Here is a 13,787-nt window from a genome sequence, read left to right as displayed (position 1 = left end):
TAGCAGACACCAACAGAAACAACAGACTTATTCAGAAGGCCAGTGATGTTGTGGCAGTGGAACCGGACTCTCTGACGGTGGTGTCTGAAAGGTGGATGCTGTCCAAGTTGCATGCTTTCCTGGACAATAACTCCCATTCAGTCCGTAATGTACTGGTTAGGCACAGGAGTACATTCAGCCAGAGAATCATTCCACCGAGATGTAACACTGAGCGTCATAGGAAGTCATTCCTACCTGTGGCCATCAAACTTAACAACTCCTCCCTCGGAGTGTCAAACATCCTGTGCCAATAGGCTGCTCCTGGATTTAATTCCACATGGCATGATTATCTTATTATTTATTTATCTATGGTTTTATAATGTTATATTTCTTCACTATTCCTGGTTGGTGCCGTTGTAACAGAACCTAATTTCCCTCGGGATCAATAAAGTACCTGTGTCTGTCTGTCTATAAGAACGGAAAATCAGTCCTTTTCAGATCTAAATACCGAATTAAAAATCTAATTAAACAAGATTCGAGATCGAATAAAGGAAAAATGCCATAATATTAAATACCTGAACCGATTGGACCAGTGGGAGGTGCGGACTCTGTTGTGAAAAGAATTTTTGAACAAACATTAACAAATTCGTCTTCTTAAGATTTTCTTTCTCAATTGTTTATGATTACGATGTTTACAAATCAGTTGAATATAACGTGGAAATTGTCCAAGGACACCTACCTGAACAAACAACAAAGACATCTTCCTTATGATCACAGTCATGCTGACCGAGTGGAGAGGAAGGACAACTGGACAGGAAAGATTCACTTCCTTTGCATTTCACTTCGTCCAACCAAAGATCGCCGACGTCCTGGATAATTTTATCCGGCACTCCAGTCAAAAGGGCAGAGCCACAACCCAACTGCCTGCACGCCACATTGGCATCGGCCTGATCCCAGGAATCATCACATATCGTGCCCCAGATATTATTGAACTTTATCTCCAACCTTCCAGAGCAATTGGCGTTGCCGCCAGAAACGCGCAACGTTGGTTCTAATGCAGAAGAAAACACTGATGTTGCATTAATCATAACTTCGAAATGGAATTTAAAATGATATTGCAACTTGTAGTTTAGATCACCTGCTGCATAAACAGGTTGAGATATATTGCGTGCTTCGCAAACCTTTACACTGGACCGGTCCGGTTTTTTGGCCTCTGATGAGAAGAGAAAAATTTTGTCTATTTATTTTTAACAACGATGTTTAGAATACAAATCGCCATATAATGTGTTCCATCTTTTACCTTTACATTCAACACCTGCATGTGAGTTATATTGACAGTCGTGTTTCCCCCAAGGTTTTGCATGACACTGCCAAAGAGTCGACTCGTACGAGAGACATTTTATTCCATCCAGCCATATTGGATCAGATCCTTTTTCGTATTTCTGGGAGTAATAGTCGATAGATTCCAAGGTTCCGCAGTTCATTTGCTTGCAGATCACATTCGCAGCTTCACTATCCAGTTCTTCGGAACAAACTGTTCCCCATCTCCCATGGTACCGCACTTCCACTCTCCCTTCGCAGCTGTGTTTTCCTTTCACAAGGCGCATCTCTTTGTGTTCTGATAACAAAGTAGTTAATGCAAACGTACTAATAATATTTTCGTACGGTAGAAAACTTTACTTGTTTTTATAAATAAAAAAGGCACGAGATAGATATTTGCGATACCTCAAAACAACTGAAATCGCAAGAAACACTCATAAGGGAACGTAACGTGTGGACAGGTAAGGAAATCAGGGAACAACAGACTACAGGGTGTTAAGAAAGAAGTTGAGAAGCAGGACCTGAAAGGTATTAATCTCGGGATTACTGTCTGTGCCACGTGACATTGAGCATATGAATACAATGAGTTGGAGGACAAATGTGTGGCTGAGGGTTTGGAGCAGGGGGCAGGGATTGTGATTTCTAGTTCATTGGGACCTCCTTTCGGACAGGTATGACCTGTAACAAACAGGACGGGTTGCCCCTAAATCCAATGAGGACCAATAACCTGGCGGGGAGGTTTGCTAAGGCTTTAGGGGAAAGTTCAAACTAGAAGTGCTAGGGTGAGGGGAACCGAAATGAAGAGACTGAGTAAGAGGAGGTTAGGTCACGAATAGAGAAAGCTTGTAGACAGTGCAAGAGGGAGGATAGGCAGGTGATAGAGAAGGAACGCGCTCAGATCGAAGGTTTGCGATGCGTTTATTTTAACGCAAAGAGTGTTGTGAACAATGCGATGAGCTTAGAGCGTGGATCAGTACTTGGAAATATGATGTGGTGTTAATTACAGAGACTTGGATGGCTCAAGGACAGTAATGGGTACTTCAAGTATCAGGTTTAGATGCTTCAGAAAGGACAGGGAGGGAGGCAAAAGAGGTGGGGGCGTGGCACTGTTGGTCAGTTCAGTGCCTCGGTTGCAGAAAAGATGGACACCCTGGAGGGATAGTCTATGGAGTCTCTGTGGGTAGAGGTTAGGAACGGGAAGTGTAAAATAACTTTACTGGGTGTTTCTTATAGGCCGCCCAATAGTGACAGGAGCATCGTGGATCAGATAGAGAAACAGATCCTGAAAAGGTGTAATAATATCAGAACTGATGTGATGGGAGATTTTACGTTCCCAGAAGTCGATTGACATCTCCCTGGAGCAAGGGGTTTAGATAGGTTGGAGTTTGTTAGGTGTTCTCAGGGAAGTTTATTGACACAAGATGTAGAAATTCCTACAAGAGGAGAGGCTGTACTTGATTTGTTATTGGGGAAAGAATCTGCTCAGGTGTTAGATCTCTCAGTGGAAGAGCATTTTAGAGATAGTGATCATAATTCTGTCTCCTTTACAATAGCATTGGAGTGAGATAGGAACAGATAAGTTGGGAAAAATTTTTAATTGGAGTTAGGAGAATTACGAGACTATCAAGGAGGAAATTGGTAGCTTAAATTGGAAACAGATATTCTCAAGGAAAAGAATGGAAGAAATGTGGCAAACGTTCAGGGGATACTTGTGTCGAGTTCTGCACAGGTACGTTCCAATGAGACAGGGAAGTTATGGTAGGGTACAGGAACCTTGGTGTACAAAGGTTAAAATAAATCTAGACAAGAAGAAAAGAAAAGCTTACAAAAGTTTCAGAGAGCTAGGTAATGTTAGAGATCTAGAAGATCTCTAACATTTCAAGCCAGTTCTCGATCCACAAAGTAATGTCCCTTTGGAACCCATGCCTCCTAACATAAGGCTATTAGGAAGGATCTTAAGAAGAAAATTAGGAGAGCCAGAAGGGGCCATGAGAAGACCTGGATGGGCAGTATTCTGGAAAATCCCAAAGCATTCCACCAGTATCTGAAGAGCAAGAGGATAAGACGTGAAAGAATAGGACCTATAAAGTGTGACTGTGGGGAAGTATGTATGGAACCGGAAGATATAGCAGAGGTACTTAATGAACACTTTACTTCAGTTTTCACAAAGGAAAAGGATCTTGGTGATTGTAGTGATGACTTGCAGGAGACAGAAAAGCTTGTGCATGCTGATATTAAGAGAGACGATGTGCTGGAGCTTTCGGAAAGCTTCAAGTTTGATCATTCACCGGGACCGTAGGTGATTTACCCCAGGCTTCTGTGGGAAGCGAGGGAGGATATTTCAGAGCCTCTGGCAGTTATCATTGTATCATCAATGAGGAGGGGAGAGGTTGCGGAGGACTGGTAACTGCAGATATTGTCCCTTGATACAAGAATGGGAGTAGGGATAGCCCAGGAAACTATAGGCCAGTCAGTCATGTTTCAGTATTTGGTAATCTGATGGAGAATATCCTGAGAGGCAGGATTTATGAACATGTCGTTAGGCGTAATATGATTGGGGATTGTCAAAAGCAGCTAGTGTCTTACGAGACTGGTTGAATCTTTTGAGGGTTTGACTAAACACATCGGTGAAGTTAGAGCCGTACATGCAGTGTATATGGATTTAAGTAAGCCATTTAGTAAGGTACCTTAGTCAAGGCTTATTGAAAAAGTAATAAGGCATGGGATCCAAGGGGACATTGTTTTGTGGATCTAGAACCTTGCCCTCTGAAGACAAACTGTGGTTGTACACGGGCCATATACTGCATGGAGGACGGTGACCAATGCTGTGCCTCAGGGATCTGCTCTGGGACCCCTACTCTTTGTGATCTTAATAAATGACCTGGATGAGTAAGTGCTGGGTTCTCTTAGTAAATTTGCTGATGACACAAATGTTGGGGTTGTTATGGGGATGTTATGGATGTCTTTGTGGAGGGCTGTCAGAGAATCCAACGGGACATTGATAGGACGCAAAACAGGGCTGAGAAGTGACAGATGGAGTTCAGTCCGGATAAGTGTGAGGTGGTTCATTTCGGTAGGTCAAATATGATGGCAGAATATAGTATCAATGGTAAGATTCTCGGTAGTATGGAGGATCGGAGGGATTCTGGGGTCCGACTCCATAGGACACTCAAAACTGTTACACAGCTCTGTGGTTAAGAAGGCATACGGTGCATTGGCTTTCATCAATCGTGGGATTAAATTTAAGAGTCGAGAGGCAATGTTACACCTATATAGGACACTAGTCAGACCCCACTTGGAGTGCTGTGCTCAATTCTGGTCGCAGCACCACAGGAAGGACGTGGAAATCATAGAAAGGCTGCTGTGGAGATTTACAAGTATGTTGTCTTGATTGGGGAGCATGCCTTATGAGAATAGATTGACTGAACTCCGCCTTTTCTCATTGTAGCGACAGAGGATGAGAGGTGACCTGATAGAGTTACAGTGCATAAGATGATGAGAGGGATTGATCGTCTGGATCGTCAAATGCTTTTTCCCAGGTCTGAAATGGCTACTTGCAGAGGGCACTGTTTTACGTTGCTTGGAAGTAGATACAAAGGAGATATCAGGGGTAAGTTTTTTTTTACGCAGGGTGGTGAGTGTGTAGAATGGGCTGCCGGCGGAAGTGGTGGAGAGGAAAGGACTGAATATTTTAAGAGACTCCTGTATGGTCCCCCTAATAATCAAAATGGCTGTTCCGCATCAACTTATTTTTTATACCCACTCGCCTCTTACTGCAACAGTATTGTCTGTGTTTTAGTGGCGGACGCGTGGAAATCAGTGCCAGTGTCGGTGGTCGAGATAGGTACATGGAGCTTAGAAAAATATAGGCTATTTGGTAGGGATATTGTTGGCAGTTTCTTGAGTAGTTTACACGGTCGGCGCAACAGTGTGGGCCGAAAGGCCTGTAAAGTGCTATAGATTTCATGGACTGTTTGAACTGCTTCCGTCTGGTAGGCGCTTCAGATCCCTCCAGACTAAGACTAATAGGCACTGGAGAAGTTTTTTCCCTACTGCGGTCACTTTGCAGAACAGTTAACTGCCGGTTAACTGTCGGCTAACTATTACTTGGATTGCACTACTTGTATGTATAATCTATATTTTCATTTTTTATTTATCATTATTATTGTTATGAGCAGAGAGGCAATATCTGCCGGAAGTAAATTCCTTGTATGTGCACAAGGTACTTGGCGATTAGAGTCTGATTCTGATTCTGAGATTTCTATGTTTCTGTGTTTACGTTTCAATGACCCGAATGTGTGCTATAAATCGTTTAACACGTCTCCAAAGTGAAGACTCCAATACCACATTGCAGAAAATCGGCATAGTGTAATTACGCTTACCGGAACACTCCACTGTCACATCTTCTTTATGGCTGCAGTCATGATAGCCCCACAGCGCCGAAGGACATGTCCAGAGATACTTTTCATTACCCGAACATCTCACTTCATCCAACCAAATTTCTCCAGTGCTTCGTCCACAGTTCGGAGTTTTTTTTTCTCCAAAGCATAACCACACCTTAGTTGCCTACATACCACGTTAGCATTAACCAGATCCCAGGAGTCATCACAGACTGTTCCCCAGGATCCATTGTAATAAACCTCCAGTCTTCCAGCACATGCATCTTCACTTCCGAATAGCCTTAACTGCATGTGGTCTGTTGAACAGAAACATACAAGGTTACTCATTGCATTACAAATTGAGCTCATCACCTCGTTTTCATTTATGAAACTTCTTCAGATATTAAGGTTTGAAAATAATTGTGGAATCATTTCACAGCATGTTGGAAGTTGAAGTTGCTGAAGTATAAATTCAAAACCAAAAGTTTGTAAGAATTTAGTAAGGCTGCAGCGCGGATTTGATCGTTCGACTGAACTGCGCGCACAGTCACTGGTTTTTGTCTGAACCAGGTTATGGCACTTCACATTTACGCCCTGCATAGATCGTTGGGCATTCAATGTCCCAGGTGGAGCTTCTCTTTCACCATTGTACCGCATGTAGTACCATAGATCAATCATGGTGGCAGGCATTTGCCACTTTACTCTGCCGGAGGGTGGTGGGGGGTGGCTGGTGGTATTTCTTCTAATCTGACATTTTCACTGTCTGAAGCATGGTCGATATCAGAGTGGTTCCCTGTAACTTGAAGGATGTATTCCTCTTCCAAAGCAGTGGAAAGAGCTTTGGACCATATCGCTGGGAGGAGAGAATATTACCACTGTACCTCCTGCCCAAGATCTACGGCTGTCCAATCACAATATCAAGTATGGGGTGATCCAATTAGTCACATTCTGCCAGGAATTGATAAGGAACTGATGTTCATAGACTCGTGTCTTACTCGGCATGATGTCTTCACATATACAGGAACTCAATCAGTCTACAACAGAACTACATCATTTTTTAGATTGTGATACATCATTGTTATCTGTATTTTCAGGGATGTTATGTGAGTGCTTCGTTAATCGTGCAGATAGGGTTCCGGTGTAAACTCTACTGAATAATGAATGATAGACTTTGCCAATTAATATAATTCATATCAAACAGCAGATCAAAGACCATCGTGGAAATTGAGTGTTGGAAATTATCCGTAGGATAGTCATCAGCCAAACCAGATCCTCATAATTCTGGAGAGAAAAAAAAGACAGGCAACTGATTGCTTTTGATGAACAAACATATCGCTAGCTCTTTTGGCTGCCTCTTCCTTTGTTTTTTTTTTCTTTCCCAACGAGTAGTGCACACAACTGCTGTGACTTTCCAGGGACGTTTGTGTCTTGCCAGCCATTTACATCCATACCTCATTAAGATGGAGTTTCAAATATTGTTTAAATTGACATATATTTCAAATGTTGCAAGTGCTGTTTTAAGTGTAAATATTAACTTCTATTCCTTGTGTTCATACCAGAAAATATCAACTTTTCACAATACATTTGATGATTTTCTTGTTGTTGTTGCTGTTGTTGTTGGTTTCCCCAATTAATAATAACGTCTGTGCTCTTACTGCTACTACGGCCAACTCAAAATTTGACCGTTGTCTAGTATCCAAATACTATATATAATTATTTGGGGTGAACATCAATAGCGTTTACATTTTCAGAGTTTAATTAGCAGATTGTCTACTTGGTTCTCAATGCTTTTGCTTTTGCTATGCTTTTGCATGCTTTTGCTATGGTATCGTAAGCAACTCTGTCACGGACAAACCCAACCTCCAACATGGAATAAAAACAGTGCTAAGAAAATGTCAAAATAAACCAGAAGAACCTCATCCCTGGTAGAGGAAGGATCTTTGCTAAAGGGACGTATGAAGTCTCACGTAACAGCTCCATTTCATTATATCGTCATAATGAAGATGTGCTTTTTGGGTAAGTATGAAAACGGTGGTAACACTTGGTATTCGAAGTAGTTTTGATCTATATTTTTTTCTGAACGGGACATTCACTCACAGATCAACTTCTCCACCAGTACTCCATTTCGGAAATCACTGTACTATATCAGCCCAATTATCGTCGCATGACTGCAAAATCGCATTACATTAAATATTTGACTACAAAACTTACATCTGTGCAACATAAATACGAAATAATTGAATTCCGTGCAGCACTGTCAATGCACATCTGGCTGGATGAGCAAATTATATCATATTTCATTTTAAAGCAGTAGTGCACACAAACGCATACAAAGAAAATCTCTGAGAATTTCGCTCGACGTGAATCTAATGGCAATTATCGGATAAACACTGAAAATTCGTAGCGTCACAATTGACCCATGTTTTGATCCTCTAAACACAAGTCATTTACCGTGAAATAAGTCCAGACATCAGCCGCTTAACTATTCTGTTTCGTTGCTCTTTTCTTGGCAAATCTTGCACCTGCAGCATCAGGCTGAAATATCCGAAGTTTAATCCGAAAACTGCATTCCCCATGAACGTCAAGGTGATCAAAATTCCGCCCTCCTTAACCCGGAAGAAATACCTGCCACTTCTGGTAATTTCTCCAACAGCCGCTCTCTATTCTCTCTTTCTCCATTCCCCGTTCCCCGTTCTCCGTCCCCTCTGATACCTTTTCATTTGCCAGTCATCATCACCGTCTGATACCCGTCCTACTGTCATTGTTTCCATAGACCACAGCCACCCACACACACACGCGCACACACACACACACACACACACACACACACACACTAGTGAGTATTGGAGAGTATGTATTAGAGGTGTTGTCTACACGATAGGAGAAGTGTTCTGGGATATAATGTTTTTCTTTGATGAATATACAAATAGATGAACCCTCATCGCAGTCCATTCACTGTTGTTTTGTCTGCAGTCAAGCAGACATCTCTTTACGAGGGTAATAAACGCACATCTATTGACTGTGGAAATGCGCACGCGTTACCACATAAAGACGGATAGTTTCACAACCAAACTAATGCAGTTTCTGCGCGCTACAGTATCACTGCTGCGCTGCCACCTACTGATATTTTTCCATAGATTGCGTTTTAATTGCTGTAACCAGCATCCCTTGAACAAAATGATATTTTCATTGTCAGCGAATGTATAAAATAGAGCACACCATATTCAATGAATGACCTCATAATGAGAGTTCAGTCTGAGAGTTTCCTATATATAGATAGATAGATAGATAGATAGATAGATAGATAGATAGATAGATAGATAGATAGATAGATAGATAGATAAATAGATATATATACACATATGAAACTTCATTCTCGTAACTATACAGCCTGCAAAATGGGCTTTCACCCTGTACTTACCCTCTGAAATCTATAAATGCTGTAGAGTATATGGACCGTGGTATTGGGAGGCGCTGTGTGTACGTGGGGTATGCGGTGCTGTGGTCGTGGTTCATTGTAGTATAAAATTGAAATACTTCAATTTGGAAATTTGCACCCATCTGGCTAGATACCGATCCGTATGCCTGAATGATTCCGAATTTCTTGATGCATTATTAATGGCCACACCAGTTTACAAGCTATTATTGGCACGTTTTTGACAATATTCACCTGAACACCGGACACCAACGCCCGTGATGTTAGCAGAAGACCTTTGCAAGAAAGAAGTTTTGCAGTTTCGCAGATACGTCTCATTTCCATCACATCGAACTTCGGTCACCAGCATGGGCCGTGCAGTTTCTCTGTACCTTGAGGAGTTGTACACGGATGTGGCGAAGCCGCAGCGCAGTTCTCTACAGACAACATTTGCATCATTGAGGTTCCAAATTTTATCCTGCACTCTATGCCAGGTGCCATTATCATAAACTTCCAATCGGCCATCGCACCGGCCTCCTCCATCGCTCAGTCTCAAAGACCACTTTTCAGCTACGATATCGAAGAAGTTAGATAAAACAGTTAATATCAATCGAGAGTATTCAACATATATTTTTTTCCGATTTTACAGCGGAGTTTGTTTTATACACAAATGTCCCCACGTGTGACTTAGCTTGCGAGCAACATCAGTAAAGTTTTTCAGTCCATTTCAGCTATAAACACGCTTTCTGCACTTCATCTCCAGAACTGGAAATATGAAGTATACTGTTTTAACTTCGAACATATTGATAACTACTGAATGTGTTATGTATTCTGATCCCCCGTCAAAGCTACGCTGTTGGCACTGATTTGTTTCATAAATCTCTTTATTTTGTTCCCGAACATTAAACTCAAGCATCCCAGGAGCGCTTTTCTGCTTCTGTTTAGGAGACGTGAGGGGGAGGACCTCGCACACACAAAACATAATGGGACTGTTTTTCTTTCCCTCTTTGAGTGAAGCAGACCAGGCTGGGAATTCATCGAGGTGTAAAAAATGGTAAGAGCCTTATGTAGTGTGGATAGACAGAGACTTTTCCCGAAGGTCAAAGGGGCGATTACATACAGGATTAACCTTACGGCGAATCGAGGAAAGAAAAGGGAAGATATCAGAGCTGAGCTTTTCTTACGCAGAGAGCCGAGTAGTGTGCACGGAACGGCCTGCTACTGGTGCAAATAGAGGGAGATACAGTAGGGACATGGATGATAGAAAAATTATGAATGGTTGTGCAGTCGCGAAAGTTTGGACTGATAGTACAGTAGGTTAATGTGGTCGGCAAAACATGATGCGCCGAAGGAATAGTGTTTTGCTGTAATATTCTATGTTCTAAGTAACAATGCCAGACTCTGTTCATCCAGAGCGAATTGTAATGGGGTCCTTTATTTCTTATTGTCCTTTGTCTACTCATTTTTAAAATCTATATCCCAGGTAGTCTCTGCATAGATAATATATTCCTATATTTGTGTAATTTTACATTGTGCCAAAAACTACTATACTAATAAATATATTGTCTTATACACAATTAAACTCTAACTTCAGAATCATTCACTCTATACTAAAGCACTGTCTAGTTCTAATAAATCTAAAATGGATTCATGGCCTGTGTTTTTAAAATTAAGGAGCTGTAACAATCGTCTTAATCGTAAACAGACGTGATCACAACTAAAAAACAAAATCGTTAAATGATTTAAAACATCACCTTTGTGAAAATTTCTACGACCAATGAGTAGTTACTTTCTGTCCGACATTCTTTGTGACTCACCAGAGCAGATGAGACCAGCGTCATTCCAATGTGAACAGTTAACCTGACCCCAGGCTGAGACTGGACAATCAGTTAATCGGGTCTCGTTCCCTAGACAACGGTAGTCATCCTTCCACAATGGTCCTTTTCCTTCGCTAAAGGTAGCACCTCTAGGAGTTGCATTTACTGCTCCGCACTGTAGATGTTCACAAACCACGGCAGCATCTTCCAGGCTAAAGTATTCATCACAAAGTGTCCCCCACTGGCCTCCGTGCAGGACTTCCACACGGCCAGAGCATCTGCTCTTCCCATCAACCAAGCGTGGTCCATTCTTCCCTGTTTTAATAATAATTGAAGGCAGTTAATTACTCTCAATAAAAACAGATTAAATAATAAAATTGAGAAACTGGTTGATTTTTCAACTTCTCCACATGGCTACCTGACAACGGTTCCTCTGCAGGAAAATTCATCGAAATGTAACGCACTGAAGGTACATACTATGCAGATACGTTCTTCGCCTCGTTGAACCAGAACATTTTTTTCTCCAATACATTATGAGGTCTTATCATAAACATGAGAAAATCTATGGATGCTGGAAATCCAAGCAATACACGCCAAATGCTGGAGAAACCCAGCAGGCCAGGCAGCATCAATGGAAAAGAGTACAGTCCACGTTTCGTGCACACTTAGGGCGGCGTCCTTTCATTGGGACTGGGATAAAAAGATGACGTTTCAGGGTAAGAAAGTGTGGGGAGGATAAAGCTCAATGAGATAGCAGCCACCAGTAGGGGGAAGCGGTGAAGTAAAGAGCTGGAAAATTGGCTGCATACAGGTCTAGAAAAAGGGGCAAGCTGATTACAGAGGACAATGGAAGAAAGCAAAGCGGGAGGATCATCCGAGAGAGGTGACAGGCAGGCAGGAGGATAAAGTGTGAGAGCGTATTGGAAATGGCGAATAGTAAAGGGGAGGAGAACACATTAGCGGAAGTTCGAAAAATTCAATGTTCATGCCATCGGGTTAGGTTGGGGCTACCCAGACAAAATATGAGGGAATATTCGTCCATCCAGAGTGTGGCTTCATCACGGCAGCAGGAAGAGGCTCATGGCAGAATGGGAATGGGAAGCAGAATTGAAATGGATGGCCGCTGGGAGACACCACTCTTTTTTTTTGAAGAACGGAGTGTACCTTCTCGCTGAAAAGGACACCCGATCTACGCCGGGTCTTACTGATAAACAGCAGGACACATCGGAAGCACTGAATACAGTAGATGAAGCCAGCATACCCACAGCTGAAGTATTGAAGGACTGTTTGGGACCCTGAATGGGGTATGGTAGATGTAGGGACAGGTGCTTCACTTCCTCCACTTACAAGGATAATTGCCAGGAGGGAGATTAGTGGGGAGGGAACAATGGACAAGGGAATCTTTCAAACCAGGCTGCCATGTGGAACCTCATCAATGCCTTTGCTGAAATCTCATGTACAACATCACCTACCTTCATTTACACATTTTGTTAAATCTTTTTTTAAAAACCTTACAAAGTTCTGTTAAACACAATTTCCCATTCACAGCACTATTCTGCCTTCTAATCAGATTCTGTTGATAAATAAACGGTAGATAATAGACAATAGACAATAGGTGCAGGATTAGGGCATTCGACACTTCGAGCCAGCGCCGCCATTCACTGTCATTATGGCTGATCATACACAATCAACACCCCTTTCCTGCCTTCTCCCCATATCCTTGACTCCGCTACCTTTAAGAGCTCTATCCAACTCTTTCTTGAAAGCAACCAGAGAATTGGCCTCCACTGCCTTCTGAGGCAGAGCATTCCACAGATCCACAACTCTCTGAGTGAAAATGTTTTCCCTCAACTCTGTTCTGAATGCCCTACCCCCTTATTCTTAAACTGTAGCTTCTGGTTCTGTACTCGCCCAACATCGGGAACATGTTTCCTGCCTATAGCGTGTCCAATCCGTTAATAATCTTATATGTGTCAGTTAGATAACATCTCATCCTTCTAAATTCCAGTGTATACAAGCCCAATCGCTCCAGTGTTTCAACATATAACAATTCCGCTATCCCGGGAATTAACCTCGTGGACCTAAGCTGCCCTCTCTCAATAGCAAGAATTTCCTTCCTGAAATTTGGAGACCAAAACTGCACACAATAGTCAAGAAGGACCTCTTTGCTCCTATACTGAACTCATCTTGTTCTGAAGGCCAACATGCCATTAGCTTTCCTCACTGCCTGCTGTACCTGCTTGCTTACTTTCTGTGCCTGATGTACGAGGACACCTAGATACTTCCCATTTTCCTAACTTGACACCATCAAGATAGTAATCTCCCTTCCTGTTCCTGCCTCTAAAGTGGATAACCTCACATTTATCCACATTAATCTGCATCTGCTAAGCATCTGCCCACTCACCTGTCCAAGTCACCCTGCATTATCCACTGCCACACAGCTTAGTGTCATCTGCAAATTTGCTAATGTTACTTCTAATCCCTTCATCTAAATCATTAATGTATATTATAAATAGCTGCGGTCCCCGAACCAAGCATTGCGGTATCCCACTAGTCACTGCATTTCATTCTCAAAATGACCTGTTAATGCCTACACGTTGTTTCCTATCTGCCAACCAATTTTCTACCCATGTCAGTATCCTACTCCCAGTACCATTTGCTCTAATTTGGCCCACTAATCTCCCATGTGGGACCTTATCAAATGTCCTCTGAAAGTCCAGGTACATTGTATCCACTGGTTTTCCCTCGTCCATTTTCATAGTTACATCCTCAAAAACTTCCAGAAGATTAGTCAAGCGGGATTTCATCTTCGTTAGTCCATGCTGACTCGGACCGATCCTGTTACTGCTATCCAAATGTGCCGCTATTTCAACTTTT

At 42.2% G+C, this 13,787-nt stretch overlaps 1 long non-coding RNA gene across 1 annotated transcript; it reads right to left on the bottom strand.

Annotated features, from left to right (window-relative positions):
* Window positions 1-1,117: 1,117 nt before the first annotated feature.
* Window positions 1,118-5,789, bottom strand: LOC132392528 (uncharacterized). The gene is made up of 3 exons (XR_009511577.1): window positions 5,682-5,789; window positions 1,280-1,597; window positions 1,118-1,192 (listed from the first exon to the last, which is right to left on the bottom strand). It is a non-coding gene; the product is annotated as an uncharacterized LOC132392528 (long non-coding RNA).
* Window positions 5,790-13,787: the final 7,998 nt, after the last annotated feature.

Source organism: Hypanus sabinus, chromosome 1, assembly GCF_030144855.1.
Source record: "Hypanus sabinus isolate sHypSab1 chromosome 1, sHypSab1.hap1, whole genome shotgun sequence".
Lineage (NCBI taxonomy): Eukaryota > Metazoa > Chordata > Chondrichthyes > Myliobatiformes > Dasyatidae > Hypanus > Hypanus sabinus.
The sequence above is the reverse complement of the archived record's forward strand: the minus strand, read 5'-3'. Positions and strand labels throughout refer to the sequence as shown.